This window comes from Panthera onca, chromosome F1 (genome assembly GCF_046562875.1).
Source record: "Panthera onca isolate mPanOnc1 chromosome F1, mPanOnc1 haplotype 2, whole genome shotgun sequence".
In the NCBI taxonomy this organism is placed as follows: Eukaryota; Metazoa; Chordata; class Mammalia; order Carnivora; family Felidae; genus Panthera; species Panthera onca.
The window spans coordinates 603590-620630 of record NC_138355.1 but is presented as its reverse complement, the minus strand read 5'-3'; the positions used below and the strand labels follow the sequence as shown (position 1 = coordinate 620630).

General features: G+C 41.2%; 1 long non-coding RNA gene across 1 annotated transcript; it reads left to right on the top strand.

The window, feature by feature from the left end:
• The first annotated feature begins 2610 nt into the window (after positions 1 to 2610).
• Positions 2611 to 16139, top strand: LOC145713367 (uncharacterized). The gene is made up of 3 exons (XR_014136473.1): positions 2611 to 2649; positions 7205 to 7277; positions 15577 to 16139. It is a non-coding gene; the product is annotated as an uncharacterized LOC145713367 (long non-coding RNA).
• Positions 16140 to 17041: the final 902 nt, after the last annotated feature.

Below are 17041 nucleotides of genomic sequence, written 5' to 3'. Positions count from 1 at the left end.
GTTAGAGGCATCCCAATGACACCCAGATTTGATTATTCACTAGAAGAGCTCACAGGACTCAGCATATAGTTGTAGTCATGCGTGTGGCTTGGTATGGGGACAGGCTAGAAAGGCCAATGAGCACCGAGCAATGGTGCATGGGGTGAAGGCCAGAGGAAACCAAGCGCAGGCTTCCAGCAATCCTTTCTCTATGGAGTTAGCAGGATGTGCTAAATTCCTCCATCATGAAATTAGGACAGCACAAGTGAAATGTTGTCTGCCAGTACGAGGCTTATGGATACTCAGTGCCCGAGGTTTTCATCAAATGCTAATCACATAGGCATCTTCTCCTTAGCATGTCCCAAAATTCCAGGTTTCCACCAAGGAAATCAAGTGTACAGCCTTAAGGACATTGCTTGTACCAGCACTTAGGCACAGTGAACCACTCTTAACCAGCTAGGGAATGGTGGGAACCCTCCTTAAATCCAAGATCCCAGGGAACAACCAAGGGCCAGTCATTCAAGTAGGATGTTCTGAGGGTAGCCATCTTTGGCCTGCTGGATGAAATCTGTTCTGCATAGGAATTATAGCCCTGACGTCATTTTTGGTGGTGTCTTCAAATTTTGTTTTACTAGCAAGTAACATGATGGTTACCATGGTACTGGTTTCAGTTTCATCATCCATATGAAGTAGGTATTTGTATAAAAATTACTAGGGCAATATGAGGTCATTATAATCTCTTTTTTTTATGTGATTAAGCTTTCATTATGATTCTGAGGTATGATCAACATAATGATTTTTGATTTAAAATTAGAATGAAAATCTCGTAATTATATGGAAAACCCAGGTTTGATTCCTATGGTGCTGAACCCCTGTTTATAGGTATAAGATTTTGGATCATATTCATCAATTGTTTTGTTGCCTAAGTATACAAATAACTGTTGTATTTTTGTGTTTTGTTTATGCATTTTCATACACTTCCAAATGGGAGACAGTACCCCTATTGTGTTACTTTGATCTCTATTTTAATGTTCAAGGTGACTGTATCATGAGTTAGTATATGCTAAGAGTAGCTTCAATGGAAACCATATTTTGTTGTTTTTGTTGTTTCATACATTTAGTAAGCCTGATGTTTTACATCAGTTTTAAGTTCACAGCAAAATATAATAGGAAGTACAGAGTCTCCATATACCATACCATGCTCCCGTACACGCCTAGCCTCCCCTGTTGTTAACATCTTGCACGACAGTGGTCCATTTTGAGTAGGAATTTTTTTTTTTCAGTTCCTTGGTTGAGTTTTGAGCGAGAGAGCATGCATGCGTGTGAGCAGCCAAGGGGCAGAGGGAGAGGGGGGAAAGAATCCTGTGCTGTCAGCCCAGAGCCTGATGCAGGACTTGATCCCATGAACTGTGAGATCATGACCTGAGCTCAGATCCAGAGTTGGACGCTGAACCAACTGAGCCACCCAGGCACCCTGACAACAGTGGTGCATTTTCTCTGGACACGAACTCTTCATTTGGAGGCCAAGTCTCTAATTTGCATTAGTGTTCAGCCTTGGTGTTATACATTCTATGAGTCTTAACAAAGGTGTAATGATGTGAATCCACCTTTGTGGTACCGTGTGAAAGAGTTCCACTGCCTGAAAAGTCCTCTGTGCTGTGCCCGTTTCTCCCTACATTCACCCCAACCCTTAGCTCCATAGCCTTGCTCTTTCCAGGTGTCATGTAGTTAGAATCATAGAGTGGATGTCTTTGAATGTTTAGAAAGTGAAAATATCCTGGTAATTGAATGTAGGCATTCAAGATATTCTTTGCCCTTTGTTTTGTTTAGTTGCTCATCAGTAGAGGATCTGATGACCTCTGCCTTCCATGACAAAAAGTATGATTTCTCTAGATGTGTGTCACCTAATGGGGAGGGTTGAGAAAAATGACCTCATGAACCACTACAGAGCACTCACATTGGGATCATCCTCCTCTGTGATGTGCGGTGGGTCTAGATAGACTCTCTAGCAATGGAAGGAGACAGCCTCAAGAGGTTAGAACTATATCAAAGTGGAATGCCAAATCTTTCCTTCTTACGTTGCCATTGGAAATAAGACGAGGGAGAGTCTGTTTGCTATGGTTTGGCCATGCTGCAAAGTACAATAGCTATAGAGCACACTTTGTGAGGGGGTGTTTCCTCCTAAAACTGAAGAGTGTCTGTTGAAGAGCTGGGGAGGTTCTGCCGTGTTACAGCAAAACAAAGATACTCTCTTTCAACTCCTCTAGTACTGAAAGTCCAGAAAAATCATGCTAGTTTCAGTCTGACATTGTCAGCTCATGATAATCATTCTCCTAACGATACCAGTTTCCTCCAGTGTCACAGTGTCGGTCAGTGATGGCCATTGTAAACATCAGTCCCCCTGTAGGTGTCAAATTCTGATAAAACCCATTCTTGCTCTTGGTCAATATAGAGGAGAAAGTAAGATTTCTTAGTGCTTTAAGCCTACGAATGGTATAATTACCATTCAGTGTAGTGTGGTTTCCAGGTGTGGTCCCAAAGCAATACTTTTTAACAAATCATAAGCCGTACACTTGTAATTTTCCTCTATTTTTCGATTGTTGATTTAACATGTATTTTGCTTTCATCTTTAGGAGCAGATAAGAATGCTGAGGAAGATTCTATAGCCAGGTAGGATATTTATGGATTTGTAAAAATGACATTTGCTGGGGCACCCGGGTGGCTCAGTCGGTTAAGGGTGTGACTCTTGATTTCAACTCAGGTTTGTGAGTTCAAGCCCCCCGTCGGGTTTTGCGCTCACAGCCTCCTTAGGATATCTTTCCCGACTTCTGTGGGCACTCACTCTTAAAGTATAAAGGAATGAAATGAAATGAAACGGATAATGAAAGGAAAGGGAAGGGAATGAATGAACTGAAAATTATGTGTCTCCTAAGGGAACGCAGAGAACAAAAGCAGTTGTTGCGTGTTCTACACTGGACCAGACACTATATCCTATGGGTAACATCTGTTCAGTTATATAGTCATTGTATAGCTTTGCCAAGTAGCTGTGCTGTTGTAGCCTACATTTTATTACTTTGGCAACTGTGGTTCAGGGAGGTTGACGACTCGACCATGATTCCATAGTTAACGGGTAGCTGAGGGGCTTTGCCCATCAGCCCGTGAAGCTTCCACATCCATTCCCTGGTTCCTCAGCAGCACTGAGATGAGGATACAGATCCTAGGGCAGATCAACTCAGAATGTCAAAGGTAATGATGTCGGAACACTAATTTAGGGTTTGCTTAAGAACCCAGGTTAGTCCAAGCATTTGGCCTCATATATTTGACCACTAGTGCCAACCAAAGTCATTAGTGCAGTGGTAACTAGTCCCTTGTTTTTACCATCCGAGATTTTAGGGTGGTTGTCAGCTATGGCCATGGTGTCAAGGCTTTTCCATAAAAAGCAAGATGTCATCAGGCAACTCCTTACATGTAGTGATATCCCCTCTTCTTGAGACAAATGAGTTTTCTGTAAGGGAAGGATATTTAGTTGTAGACCATATTACATTAACTAAACTCACTCTCTATTTCGAGGATATTGCTATATGATTCTCTGTTGCCTAAGTTCCCAGGCTGGTTTCCCTTTGGGCTAGTATCCTTGTCTAGTTCTAGGAATCTTTTCGGGTTTTTTTGGATTTTTTTTTTTTCCAATGACTTTTTGTTCTGTGTTTTTGCCTTTTGACTTTCTTCTCTTTTTTCCTTGGTATTTCTTCTTTTTTTTTTCCAATAATTTCCCTACTTCTGCCATTTAAGGACTCTCCATTATTCCAGAGGCCAAATCAAAAGCACTTAGAGTCTCCAGATTTAGGGAACCTCAGAGATTAATTCCTCAAAACACCCTCTGGTCCGTCAACCTATGTTTCACCTCCTTGCCCAATGGTTGTTTCCCTGGAGAATTGGAAACTCAAAAGAGATTGAAGTGACCTATTTGGATATGATAAGTGACAGAAATGCGATTTAAATTCTGGTTTTCTTTCTTTCTTTCCTTCCTTCTTTTTTGTCTTGATCTTGCACGCAACTGTTTTAATAATAGAAGGCTGGGGAGTGGGTCTAATGAATAGAGTGAAGGAGGGTAAGAATCGAATTAGCAGAGGAGACCAGGTTTCAAGGAGAACAACACTGAGTTGGTTAGGAATACGAGTTTGAGAAAAGATGTCAGAATTTGGGGGGTTATGCCAAGTGAGATAAAGGTGAATGACAGGAATGAAGGACCCAGGATTAGGGGAGTTGTTTAGAAAGGCATATTCAAATAGAGAGTTCAAGAGGGTCGTGATCAGTTTTCTGCTTTTGTGTGTGTTGGTTTCATTAAAGGTGCGAGCATACCTCAGATTTTCTGATGAGAGAGATTAAAAATCATTTGAGCTTCTGGGAAGAGTCTGTTTACAGCAGATAGAAATATGATATCCCCTACTTCCACCCCAACTGAGGGAGGATAGCTTAGATCCTCTCAAGGAATTGGGGGTGGGGGTGAAGATTCCGAACATCAGAGATGTATGGCCCAAGGCAAGCTGTCTCCTCACTCCACCTCTTTTCCTAAATCTGTGATGCCCTTCCCATGTACTTGTAGGGCTGGGCAGGGGTAGGTCTGACTTGTGAAATCAGCAAGGGAGCTTCATCTGGATCGGTGATAACATGCCTATGTTGAGGTGACTGTGTGGATGAGTGAGGCTCCCAATTCGCTTGTTCTCCAGGAGCAGGACATGGTCCCTACCCTCGGTCATTGGAGCCCATCCTTGTTGTAGGAGTGTATGGCTTCATAGGCTACAGATTGAAAGGTTGGGGAATGCCACAGAACCGTGCTGAAGAGTGATGTAGGAGTGGGAGCTCATAGGGAAGAAAATATTCAGGCAGCGTATAGAGAAATAGAGGCACAACTACCAGGACCATTTTGATCACAGTCTCCCTCCTTGGGTAGCTGAATGCCCCTGAAGGCTTGGAGTGTCTTGCTAGTTATTATGGACCTAAGTAAGGCAAGACCAGTGTGGGAACAAAGTTGGCCTTGGGAACTTTGAGTCTTTCAATCTCTAGTTAGTACTACCACTCATAACATAGAAACCTAAACTTCGATACGTTTACTTAAACGGAGGTCTACGTGACACACAATGTAATATGTGATGCAACAACTCTGGATGTTTCACCGTGATCGCCATAAGCGTAGCTCCCATCTGTTAATGTATGAGGCTATTACGATACCACAGGCTAGATTCCCTATGCTGTACCTTTGAGCCTTGTGATTTATTCATTCTATAACTGGAACCCTGAACTTCCCTCTCCCCTTCCCCCATTTTGTCCATCCCCCCACCTCCCCTCCCTTCTGGCAAGAGTCAAATCTCTGCATTTATGGGTGTGTTTCTGCTTTTGCTCTGTTTGTTCATTGATTCCCCTTTTTACATTCTACACAGAAGTGAAATCATAGAGGATTTGTCTTTCTCTGTCTGACTTATTTCACTTATCCTCATGCCATCTAGGTACATCCATGATGTTGCAGGTAGCAGGATCTCATTCTCATTTAGAGCTGCGTAATATTTCATTGTGTGTGTGTGTCTGCGTGTGTGTTTGTGTGTGTGTGGTATCCAAACAGTATTGTGGGTACTGGCGTACAAAATAGCCTCATTGCTCAGTGGAATAGAACCGCAAACCCAGGCATCAATCCACCACTGTATGGTCAGTTCATCTTCCACAAACAGGAAAGACTATCCAGTGGGGAAAAGGCAGTCTCTTCGCCAAATGGTGTTGGGACAACTGGACAAGCCACATGCCAAAGAATGAACCTGGACCAATTTCTGTACCATACACACAAATAAACTCAAAATGAATTAAAGACCTAAGTGTGAGGCTTGAAACCATAAAAAAAAAAAAAAAATCCTTGAAGAGAGCACAGGCCGTCATTTCTGTAACTTTGGCTGTAGCAACATTTTACTATTTATGTCTCTTGAGCCAAGGGAAATAAAACAAGAATAAAGTTTGAGGACTACTTCAACCTACAAAGCTTTTGCACAGTAAAGGAAAGAGTCAAAACTGAAAGGCAACCTCTGGAATGGGAGAACAAATTTGGAAATATTTGGCAAATCCAGTAAAGGGTTAGTGTTCACAATGTCTAAAAACTTGATTCATGTCAACATCACCCCCCTCCAAAAAAGCCCAGTTTACAAATGAGCAGTACACATAACCAGACACTTTTCCAATGACAACATACAGATGGTCAACAGACACATGAAAAGATGCTCCCCCAAACTACAACGAGATACCACGTCACACCTGTCAGAATGGCTACACTCCAAGACACAAGAAGCAAGTGTTTGCGAGGATGTGGAGACTAAGGAAACCTCTTGCACCGTTGGTGGAAATGCAAATGGGTGCGGCCCCTGTGGAAAACAGTATGCAGGTTCCTCAAAAAATTAAAAACAGAACTCTCCTATGATCCAGTAATTGCACTACTGGATACTACCCAAGAGAATACAAAAACAAGAATTCCACGGGACACACGCACTCCTGTGTTTATTGCGGCATTATTTCCAACAGCCAGCGCAAGCGTCCATTGACAGCTGAGTGAACGAAGAAGAAGCCCTATATGAATGTATGTGTGTGTGTATATGTATATCCACACACACACACACACACACACACGCACACACACGCACACACACATGCACACACACACACACTGTAATATTACTCAACCATAAAACAATGCAATCTTGCCATTTGCAATCACCTGGATGGAGCCTGAGGGTAGTATGGTAAGCAAAGTCAGGGAAAGACAAATACCATATGATTTTACTCATGTAGCCCTTAAGAAGCAACAAACGAGCAAAGGGAGGAAACAAAAGGGGAGACAAACCAAGAAATAGGCTCTTACCTGCAGAGAAGAAACGGATGGTTGTGGAGAGGAGGTGAGTGGTGGGAGGGGTGAAAGAGATGATGGGGATGAAGGAGTGCCCTTGTCATGATGAGCACGGGGTGAGTATGGAGTTGGTGAATCACTATTTTGTACAACTTAAACTACTATAACTCTGGATGTTCCTATTACCGGAATTAAAATAAAACTTAATGACAAAACCAGAGGCCAACTTTTCATTATACCAAGAAACTTCGTGGAATAAACAGATAGGTGACCTTTCCCTTAACTTTTTTAAATTTTGTTTTTAAATGAATGAACATGTGTTTGTTGTATTTTTTTGCTCTAAAGGCTTTCCGACAAACCTGGTCCTGACGATTCATGGTCTACCTCATCTAGCCAAGACTTAGATTTTGGTACCAAGGTAAAGTACCCTCCTGTGAAACTCACTTTCCTGCTCTGAATTGAGTTTTCTCCCTTATTCACTCTGAAAATTTAAGAGGAGCCTGTGTATCATCATTTTATGTGTGTCATGGAAAGTTGGCAAGAACAAACCACTTTACAGATACATGACGCGTTGAATGTTTTGTTTTGTTTTGTTGTACTTTGGTAAATCCTACAGGTGGAGGCTGATAAAAGAATGGGCTGGAAAATATATAATGACCGTCAAATTATATTGGGACAAGCTTTCCCACAATGGAGGCAATATGACGTTTGCTTAAGGATAAGGATTCTTACTGTGATCGTAACATGACTGATAATACTCACGCCTAAATGAAACGTGATTGGGTCCAAGTATCTATTGTAGGTTGCCCCCCGCCCCGGGCAAGTTTTATTTTGGTGAGATACAGGATTTTCCTTTGGCTCTATCCTTTGTTCTACATTTAGAATAAAACCATATTAGAAAATGTAGAAATTTAGATGTTTACATTATTTCTCAACATTTACCTTACAAAGGTGTTCCCCTGTAGTTTTGAAATAACTCCATGAAGAGTAAGTTAAAATTGTGCATCTCCCCGAAGAATACGTATTTTGCTGAAAAGAGTAGCTCTATGGGCAGAGGCTCTTCATAGCCAAGGTGTCAAATTTCTAATTTCAGAAATCTTGCCCATTCTAGCTTTGAACACTATCTCCTCCTAGTCCTTGTGTCAGATTCTAAAATTTAAAGTTTCAGACATCTGATATTTATTTCAGTATTCATTTCAAAGCCCCTAAATCATGATAAGCTCCTGGAGGTTAGGAAACGCACTGGTTTGACTCCTGGAGCTCCTAAAATAAAGTCTTGCTTGGAAGAAGCAATGTCATGGTTTTTGAATGTGAACACATGAGTAGGGAAATGGAATTCCGTAGAATGGAGTTTGAAAAGTAACAAAATACGCATGATATATCACAATTAAATATGTGAATTTAAAAAGTCAGGCTTCAGTTTATATTCCGTTTTAGTGTTTAACATGTATACACGCAAATGAATCCTATTGAGGCAATCAGGAGTTACATAAGAAAGAAGGTTACAGTATATTTTTAGTATCCTCCCATTGTGAGCTTAGAAGTGCAGGGAAAAAGTCGTCAGCCTTTGTTGGTTGAACCCCATCTGTGTCCCATTACCTACATCCTTTAAATGTTCCCATTTCTTCCTAGAATTCTCATTCCCAATTCTTTCTCCATAGTGAATGTTGACGTGTTAGGAACCTCTCTTTTTCTGTTCTTTTGTTAGTCTAGTAATAATTTCTAGCTTTTCGGAAGCGATAGATGCCAGGAATTGAACAATTTATTTATAGTGAAAAAAATTAAATTCTTTATTACAGTATTTATAACCAGATAACTGTAGAGTGATAAGAGTCAGTATTATTAGGGATATACTGTGAATCAAAGCCTCTCTTTTACATAAATATTATATACATAGATACATAGATGGATATGGATATAGATAGATAGATAGATAGATAGATAGATAGATATAGATAGATAGATATAGGTAGAGATATATATAATATACACATATATACACATATATTTACACTTATATATAAATACACACTTATATGTATACATATTTATGTACACCTATACGTACACACACACACACACACACACACACACACATACATATATATATATATATATATATATATATATATATATATATGTATATCACACATATATAAAGACATATATCTTTAAAAGGTTTAAAAGGGACTATTTTTCATAGTATATTCCCAATCCTACTTATGTACCTGTTGAAAAATGTATGTTGTTTCCACTTACCTTCTTTGGCTCACATTTTTCCTTTTCTTTTTTGTCTTAAGCTCATGCTTGATTGATTGGTCATTTGTTTTGTTTTGTTTTGTTTTGTTTTTTCCTTTTTCCCTCTTCTCAACCCATGCTTATTACGGTATTTTTAATTTTTTTTCAAAGTTTATTTATTTTTGAGACAGAGAGAGACACAGAGTGCAAGCGGGGTAGGGGCAGAGACAGAGAGACACACAGAATCCAAAGCAGGCTGCAGGCTCCGAGCTGTCAACACAGAGCTCAACGTGGGGCTGATAACCACAAACCGTGAGATCATGACTCATGAGCTGAAGGTGGATGCTGAACTGACTGTGCCACATATGTGTTCCCCGCACCGGGCTCGTTTTTAATGGTTTACCCCTACCCTAATTTGTCCTTGCAGAAACTATTTCTTTAGTGTCTGTTCTTTTAGTACATCACTGTCTGTCAACTCCATTGTCAACATATTGGTTATGGAATTCTACTGTCTGTGTGTGGTTTCCATCCAGGGCTCGTTGCCCCACAAGGTTTATTATTCTTGTTTTTCTCTTTCTTGGAAGGGGCTGAGATAAATGTTTTTGAAATGTTTGCATTTCTCTTGGAAAGGGAGGGAGAGAGAGAAAGAATGAGCAAGTGCTCGTTGTTGTGATCTGACAATATGCAAGGTATGATCTCAGTCCTTTTATATTTGTGGAGGGCTGTTTTGTGACCCAGGATGTCACTTGGAGACATTGGAGAATGTTCTATGTGCACTTAAGAAGAATGTGCGTTCTACTGCTGTTGGATGAAAAGATCTTAATATATCGGTGTTGATATCCATGTATATAAATGTATATATATGAGGCCAATATATATCTATGTATATCTGAATACATCTGGTCCAATGACACATTGGATCTGTGTTTCCTTACTGATTTTCTGCCTTGACGATCCGCCTTTTGCCATGAGTGGAGTCTTAAAGTCGTCTACAATCATGGTATTTGTATGTATACATTTAATCATGTTTGTGAGTAATCGATTCATATGTGTGGGCGTTTCACTTTGGGGGCATAAACACTTGCAATTGTTAGCTCCTCTTGATGGATAGACCCCTTAATTATGATCCAATGCCCTTCTGAATCTGTTACTACAGTCTCTGGTTTAAAATCTAGTCTGTCTGGTGGAAGTGTGGCGACTCCAGCTTTCTTTTGACTTCTAGTAGCATGATAGGTGGTTCCCCATACCTTCACTTTGAACCTGGAGGTGTCCTGGGGTCTAAAATCAGTGTCTTGTTGACAACATATAGATGGATCTTGTTGTTTGGTTTTGTTTTGTGTTTTACCCATTCTGATTCCCTGTGTCTTTTGATTGCGGCATTGAGTCCATTCCCATTCAGAGTGATTAGTTAAAGATATGGATTTAGTGTCATTGTGTTATCTGAAGGTTTCATGCTTTTGGTGAGGCCTCTGGTCCTTTGTAGTCTCTGCTGCTTTCCACTCACAGAGTCGCCCGTTAGGATCTCCCGCAGGGCTGGTTTAGTGGTCATGAACTCCATTAGGTTTTGTTTGTCTGGGAAAGCCTTTCTCTCTCTTTCTGTTCTAAATGTCAGCCTTGCCTGGGAAGGGATTCTTCGCCGCAGATGTTCCCATTCAGCACATTGACCGTTTCCTACCCCTCCCTTCTGCCCTGCCAAGTTTCTTTGGACAGGTCTGCTGCTACCCTTATGTGTCTTCCCTTGTCGATTAAGACCCGTTTGTCCCTAGCTGATTTCAGAATCCTCTCCTTATCTTTGTAGTTTTCCAGTTTCGCTATGGCATGTCGTGGTGTTGACCTGGGTTTGTTGATTTGGAAAGGAATTCTCTGTGCCGCCAGGACTTGGATGCCCGTTTCCTTCCCCAGATGAGGGAAGCTCTCAGCTATAAGTTGTTCAAAAAAAACCTTCTGCCCCTTTCTCTCACTCTTCTTCTTCTGGGACTCCTAGGATCTGGCTAATATTTCATCTCACTGAATCACCTAGGTCTCTAGTACCTGCCTCGTGATCTAGTCATTTCCTTCCTTTCCTTTCCCTGCTTCATCTTTGTCCACAATTGTATCTTCTGTTTCACGGATTCTGTCTGCTGCTTCTCCCGTCCTTGCTGTCACTGCATCTAGTTTACTTTGTATCTCCTTTACACCATTTCATGTTCAGCGTTCATCGTGACGATTCCTTAGGTCCTTGATCTCTGAAGCAGTAGATTGTCTGCTGTCTTCTATGCGTGGTTTCAAGCGCAACTATGCGTCTTATGAGTGTCATTCCAAAAATGTGCTCACATATATGGTTTCTGTCTCTTTTGAGCCCTTCTCTGGCTGTCCTTTCTTCCCGGAATTTTTTTGAGGGGAATTCTGCGATTTCGTCGTTTTGGCTAGATTCCTGCCCTTTATGTGTGTTAATAGCTTGTTCTGTGTCCCACACCTGCGAGTACTACTGTAATAAAAAGACCCCCTACACTGTCCAGGGCCTGGCAGTTGAACAAATTTTTTTTGAGTGTGTTGTGTGCACTCTTTCGGTGCGTCTTTGGCTGCTGTTCTCGCTACTTGGAGTGGCGGTTTGGGCCTTCCAACAGGTGTGCTTTGATTTGTTTGTTGAAGTAATCCTGGAAAAAAGGGGAAGAAGATGGGGAAGAATCCTTAGCCCAAACAAAAAGAGAAATGACTGGAGTTGAAAAAAAGACCAGGAAGTGACTCAAAGGAGCTAGAGGGCTTAATCCAGAAAGAGAGGGAGGAAAATGAAGAAGGAGATCTAGAAAAGTATAGAGAAAATGCACAATCAAACAAACAAAGAACCAGAACAGAGGATCAAAGGAAAAAAATATATAGATATATCTATAGATATATCTGTGTATAGATATATAGGTATATATTAAGATATAGAGATAAATGTAGATATATAATTAGCTTTGACCCACGTCAACTCGAGACTACTAGGCTGTTTCCAAAGGGAGAAGGGGAAAGAGGAGAGTAGAAAGAGAAAAAAGGGAAAAGAGAAGAAAGGGAAAGCAAAGGAAAGAAAAGATGGGCGCCTGGGTGGCTCAGTAGGTGAAGCGTCTGACTCTTGAATTTGGCTCACGTCATGTTGTCGCTGTTGGTGGGTTCGAAACCCCCAACAGGTTCTGCAGTGAGAGCATGGATCCTGCTCGGATTCTCTCTCTCTCCCTCTCTCTGCATCTCTTCTGCTTGATCACTCACTCTCTCTCTCAAAATGAAGAAATAAACATTAAAAAAGAAAAGGAAAGACAAAAGAATAATAACTCAAACGAAAACAAACAAACAAACAAACAAACAAACTAAGATAGAAAACCGGAGGAGAGTTGTCTATTGGTGCCTGGGACTGGTGGCTGTGCTGGTCTAGAGCAGGGGCTATCTGGTCCCATCAGTGTCAGTCTCACTCCTATAGAGAAGCAGTTACGAGGCACAGAGTGTCAGGGTTTGGTGTAATGGGCCTGCCTTCACTGAGGCTCACTGTCCATTCCCTGAAGCCCCACGATGTTGGTCATGGGGAGAGACATGGCGACACCCCATCTATCCTGCCCACACGAGGTGTCTCAAAACTCACTGTTTAGGCTATCCTCACGGAATAGCCTGGGGAGCCGGCTTGCCTTGCTGCACAGTCCCCTGTGCCACCTGAGTACTGAGCTGGGATTCAAAACCCTGCAGGATCCCGCTTTGCTCGGACCTGGTAGTGGAGTTGCGCCACTCTGCCCAGTGGACAGAGGGCCTCTGGCTCGTGCCTGCACGGTCTTTTTCCCTTGGGCAGGGCAATACCTCCCCTTTCCACCATACTCAAGGTGTTCTCTCCCAGTGTAGCCCTGAGATTGCTACCAAGCCTAGGGGCGGCTCCCTCCCCACCAGGCATGGGAGGTGGTAGCTTTGGTCGAGAGAAAGTGTGGCCACCTTGAAAATTCTGTTTTTTACCCTCTACGGCTGTTTTCCAAAGTAGAAACTGGCTCTCTGGACCTCTCCTTGGTCTGTGGTCCGGACAGGCTTTCTCATATCCAAATGCACTTGCCACAGCCTCTCTCTCTCTACCTTCCTTTCGTTTCTCCACCAAAGGCCTTCCCCCACTGCATGCCTGTGCTGCCCATTTTATTTCTCCCAATTCTCATACACACCCTTCTGTCCCGCCAAGCTGTCACTCTGCACCTGCGGAGATTTTTCTGTCCCTCTGCAGCCTGTATTCCTGGTATTCCAAGTGTTGTGACCTCAATACTGCTGTGTTTGAGGGACAAGGGAAATTCTGATCCCCTCCCCTGCCATCTTAACTCCCCCCTCCACCTTTTGCTTTGCTTTTCGCAATTGCAAAGTTGGGTGCCTAATCGACTAAGTCACCCAGGCCCCCCAAAGAATACTTGTTTTCCATGGGAAGATGTTCAAAGGCCAATAAAATGGCCCTTGTGTCCAGAAAAGAATGGCAAAGTTAGAATGGGTTTTTGATGTTCTCATTTGGGGCTATAATAAGTTCCCGTAAGCTCTTAGCGATGACATCATAAAGGTATACATTTGACCCTTGAACAAGATGCGTTTGGACTGTGGGAGTCCACATACATACAGATTTTTTTCAATAAATACAGTACCATCCTGTAAACATATTTTCTCTTCCTTATGATTTTCTTTTGCATCTTGGTTTTTTTTTTTTTTTTTAATTATTCATTTTGGGAGAGAGAGAGAGGACAGAGCACGTGAGTAGGGAAGTGGGGGCAGAGAGAGAATTTTCATCAGGCTCCACACTGTCAGCGTTCAACTCAGGAAGTATAGATCATGACCTGAGCCAAAGTCAAGAGCCTGACCCTGAACCGACAGTGCCACCCAGCACCCCTTCCTTACGAGTTTCTTAGTAACCTTTCCTTCAGTTTATAGTGTAAAAATACAGTATGTAATACATATAACAGGGAAAACATGCATTAATCGACTGTGTATATTGTTGGTAAGCTCAGCATTCCGTTATCCTAACTCTGACCTCCCATGCTCAGTTTACAGAGTCAATGGCCAAACTAGGCCGAAAAGGTAGATTAGACCTAGAGAGCATATACAAGCGATTCTGCTTTAATGTTCTGGTTTTCAATACATATATACTTTTTGATTTTTAAGTGTGATTGCTTTTAAAGTAGGAAATTCGGTAGGAATTTTTGTTTTTTTGATTTGGTTTTGAGGTTTCAAAAGATATTTGTGGATTTTCGAGGGCATGGCCATCAGAGCCCGTAACCCTTGCTTTGTTCAAGGGCCAACGGTATAGTGATTTGGTACTTTTGAGATCTTCTCAGTGAGATTAGTGTAAATGTTTTGACCTTAATTAATTGGTCCTTGTATACTGAGTACGTACCAAGCAGTTAGCTACTGAGTGTACAAGCGGAGGGTTTAGGTTGTTGTGGTCGGAGCAGAAAAGTAAGTCAACAGCAATCTGTTATAAGTCACTATAAAGGCTTCATCGGTAGGGAATGGACGATGTTAGTTGAGAGAATATTGGGGGCGTTTGTAGTGAGGATGAGGATGAGAGTGGGAGTGGGAATTTTGGTAGTCAGAAAAGATCTGAGAGTGGCAAAAGGTGCCAAGTGAAAGATGAGAAGGACCAGTCGTGTAGACCGTGGCGAGGGACATTCTGGACAGAGAGGACCACGGATCATCATTTTACTCCAACGTCTTAGAGTGACCAAGCTGTAGGAAGGCTCACTCCATCATCATCATCATTATTATTGTTGTTGTGTGTAAAAAAGAAAATGTGCATAGTGAAATGAGTGCTTGGCACATTTTAGGTGACTAAGACATACATGTTCTTATACTTGCCGTTTGAATGCTTACTACACATTCTGAAGAGTTCCATACCTATATCTACATTGTTTCTGCTACTAGTTCATCATAATTTTAAGAAAAGTTTTTCTTACTACTTTGCCATTCGATCCAACCCTTCTTTCGTCAAGAAAAAGGTCAAGCCTCTGTTTACCTAAACGAAGCAGCAGCTACGACAGTGTTTTGTTGATACACAGCATGATATACTCCAAAGTTTCTGATCATGTGAGGTATGAATTGACACTGAAACAAATGTCTGCCATTTTACTAGAAGCAGTTTTCATTTATAGCAAGTACACTTTTAAAGATTTTGTTTCAAAACTTATTTCACATGTCCTTTTATTTTGGTCAGGAATGCAAAGGAAGGGGTTTTGTTAGTTCCTTTTTGAAATCTGCATACAAGCCAGGCTTCTGCCTTTGAAAGTATTTATTCTGGCCTTCCATGATCAGTTTAGAGAGTCAATAGCCAAATGAAGATTCAAAGGGACGCTGAATCAAGAGAGCATATATGAGGTTTTGTATTTAAATGTTTTGGTGTTCAATACGGTTTTCTTATTTGCAAGTCTGATAGTTATTAAAATCATAAATTCAGATATTTTCTTGGAAAAGGATTAGGAAGTCTTCACGCAACTCATTACTGATGCTACTTTTAACAGTGTGTGTCTGAGAAGCCCAACAAAGATGTTCCTCATGTCTCTGGAGCTGTGGATCAGAAAGGGCAAAGTGTATTAAATGGACAAGTAGAAGGTAAGAACTGTATTTTATTCAAAGGTCATTTGACAGAATGTTGATTTCAAACAGGAATACTGATATATTCTAATATCTAAAGAAAACGGCCTGTTAAGTGCATAGGAAAGAGAAAGAGATGTGAAAAGGAGATAAGTTGCATATCGTATGTGGTGTCAGCAACAGATTAAATTGAGAGTGCCACCAAAGGACCTAAATGGCTAGTTCCCTTTCAACACACTGGAAGGCCTAAGGAACCTCAGGAAAGAAGAGACGAGCCAAACAGGGAATGATGTGAATGGCGGAGACTACAGGGAGTAAATGAAGGAAAGTAAGCCGGTGTGTATTGTGTTTCTACTGGAAGGTGGTAAAATACACTAGTCCTTTAAAGGGAAGAGCAGACTATTTGAAGTGCAGCAACACTATCAGGTGAGCTTCTCGTACCAGAATTTGTCAGAGTAGTATCCCCAAATGTCCCCACTCTTACTGTGATCCTCACTGTTGGCAAGACATTAAGGACTGACCTAGCTGATGATGCAGAGTTATGTCCTAACTACCATGGGTGAACGAACATAAGCATTTGTAGTCAGTGATAAATGTATATACGTTAATGCCATATAAAATGGGGGTACTTCATACGGTAGTATCATTTAGGGCAAAATAAGAGAATTGGAAGGAGGGTCAGATAGGGAGACATCAAGATAACTCATCTGACATTTTGGATGCCGTATTTGTGAGTTTTGATTATTTTGGCGATAACTGCCTCTAATAGGTGAACTATATTTTTAATGTTCTAGGAACATAAGGAAAAGAAACAAAAGAACACTATAATCAGTAGTATGTTTTCATATTCTGTCTGACAGTTCTGATTGTTGTAGAATGATCCCTGTTACTTCTTTGATTCCTATCTGCCAGAAAAATGAACTAAGTCCTAGGTAGTTGGAGAAAATTAACTGACTTTTCATATTTCAGAGAACTTTTATATGGTAGAACATAGGGGCAATCACCAGGATTTGCTCTCTCTCTCTGTTTTTTTTTTTTTTTTTTTTTCAGAGTAAAATAAGATTGTTGCTTGTTTCACACTTTCTGACATCATGATTTCATCTATTCCTTTTAAACCTTTCTTCAAATGGATATGTAGGGATGTAGGAATTTTCAAGGCAAACACCAAGAAAAGAGATTCCAGGAAAGGTATTCTGTGACATAACCTTCTGACTGTAACCACGTGAAAGACATCAACCGAAACAATAAAATTCCATATAATGCAGTTGTGTTAGAGGCATCCCAATGACACCCAGATTTGATTATTCACTAGAAGAGCTCACAGGACTCAGCATATAGTTGTAGTCATGCGTGTGGCTTGGTATGGGGACAGGCTAGAAAGGCCAATGAGCA